Raw genomic sequence first — 2,500 nt, 5'->3', positions numbered from 1 at the left:
TTCTGAGCAGACATAAGTCCATATCGGGACCTAGAGATCGAATTTTGACGTGATTTTTTGCAGGGAGGCTCACAAACACAATATATTCACGTCCACAAAGTTTTAGATTTTTTCTCCAAGGGATGAATTTTTAATGAATTTTTGAATCGGCAGATTATGAAAAACCGGGGAAAATAGAAAAAGGCACCTAGAGATCGAATTTTGACCTGATTTTTTGCAGGCATTCACACAAAATAACACCAAATGTGTCTGCAAAGTTTCGTTACATTTCCCCAAGGGAATGATTTATAATGAATTTTTCTCCGAATCATCGCACCATGGTGCACCTTGATGCCCACCTTGGTGCCTCTTGATACCCACCTTGGTGCTTCTTGATACCCACCTTGGTGCCTCTTGGTGCCTCTTGGTGCCCACCTTGGTGCCTCTTGATGCCCACCATGGTGCACCTTGATGCACACCTTGGTGCCTCTTGGTGCCTCTTGGTGCCCACCTTGGTGCCTCTTGATGCCCACCTTGGTGCCTCTTGATGCCCACCTTGGTGCCTCTTGATGCCCACCTTGGTGCCTCTTGCTACCCACCTTGGTGCCTCTTGGTGCCCACCATGGTGCCTCTTGATGCCCACCATGGTGCCTCTTGATGCCCACCTTGGTGCCTCTTGATGCCCACCTTGGTGCCTCTTGATGCCCACCTTGGTGCCTCTTGATACCCACCCTGGTGCCTCTTGGTGCCCACCTGGTGCCTCTTGTGCCCACCATGGTGCACCTTGATGCACACCTTGGTGCCTCTTGATGCCCACCTTGGTCCTCTTGATACCCACCTTGGTGCCTTTGATGCCACCTTGGTGCCTCTTGATCCCACCATGGTGCACCTTGATGCCACCTTGGTGCCTCTGGTGCCCACTTGGTGCCTCTTTATGCCACCATGGTGCCTACCTGGTGCGTTTTTATGCACCCTGGTGCCCTCCTGGTGCGTTTTTATGCACCCTGGTGCCCTCCTGGTGCGTTTTTATGCACCATGGTGCCCTCCTGGTGCGTTTTTCGCACCCTGGTGCCCTCCTGGTGCGTTTTTATGCACCATGGTGCCCTCCTGGTGCGTTTTTATGCACCCTGGTGCCCTCCTGGTGCGTTTTTATGCACCCTGGTGCCCTCCTGGTGCGTTTTTTGCACCCTGGTGCCCTCCTGGTGCGTTTTTATGCACCCTGGTGCCCTCCTGGTGCGTTTTTATGCACCATGGTGCCCTCCTGGTGCGTTTTTCGCACCCTGGTGCCCTCCTGGTGCGTTTTTATGCCTCTTGGTGCCCATCCTGGTGCCTCTTCATGCCACCCTGGTGCCTACCTGGTGCGTTTTTATGCACCATGGTGCCCTCCTGGTGCGTTTTTCGCACCCTGGTGCCCTCCTGGTGCGTTTTTTATGCACCCTGGTGCCTACTTGGTGCGTTTTTATGCACCATGGTGCCTCCTGGTGCGTTTTTATGCACCATGGTGCCCTCCTGGTGCGTTTTTTCGCACCCTGGTGCCCTCCTGGTGCGTTTTTATGCACCCTGGTGCCTACTTGGTGCGTTTTTATGCACCATGGTGCCCTCCTGGTGCGTTTTTATGCACCCTGGTGCCTACTTGGTGCGTTTTTATGCACCATGGTGCCCTCCTGGTGCGTTTTTTGCACCCTGGTGCCCTCCTGGTGCGTTTTTATGCACCCTGGTGCCTCCTGGTGCGTTTTTATGCACCATGGTGCCCTCCTGGTGCGTTTTTTGCACCCTGGTGCCCTCCTGGTGCGTTTTTGCCCTGGTGCCTCCTGTGGTTTTTATGCACCCTGGTGCCTCCGTGGTGCGTTTTTATGCACCATGGTGCCTCCTGGTGCGTTTTCCACCCTGGTGCGTTTTTCGCACCCTGGTGCCCTCCTGGTGCGTTTTTATGCACCATGGTGCCCTCCTGGTGCGTTTTTCGCACCCTGGTGCCCTCCTGGTGCGTTTTTATGCACCTTGGTGCCTCCTGGTCGTTTTTCCACCCTGGTGCCCTCCTGGTGCGTTTTTCTCACCCTGGTGCGCTTTTCGCACCCTGGTGCCCTCCTGGTGCGTTTTTCTGCACCATGGTGCCTACCTGGTGCGTTTTTCTGCACCATGGTGCCTACTTGGTGCATTTTTATGCACCCTGGTGCCCTCCTGGTGCGTTTTTCTGCACCATGGTGCCCCCCTTCTGCCCCTTGCCACACCTTGGTGCCTACCTGGGTGCCTCTTGCCACACCTTGGTGCCTGCCTTGTGCCCACTTAGTGCCCCTTGCCAAACCTTGGTGCCTACCTGGGTGCCTCTTGCCACACCTTGGTGCCTGCCTTGTGCCCACTTAGTGCCCCTTGCCAAACCTTGGTGCCCCTTTCCACACCTTGGTGCCTACCTTGTGCCACACCTTGGTGCCTACCTGGGTGCCTCTTGCCACACCTTGGTGCCTGCCTTGTGCCCACTTAGTGCCCCTTGCCAAACCTTGGTGCCCCTTTCCACACCTTGGTG

This window comes from Abrus precatorius, unplaced genomic scaffold (genome assembly GCF_003935025.1).
Source record: "Abrus precatorius isolate BTA unplaced genomic scaffold, Abrus_2018 Scaffold1, whole genome shotgun sequence".
Classification (NCBI taxonomy): domain Eukaryota; kingdom Viridiplantae; phylum Streptophyta; class Magnoliopsida; order Fabales; family Fabaceae; genus Abrus; species Abrus precatorius.
Note: the sequence above shows the minus strand (reverse complement) of the source record.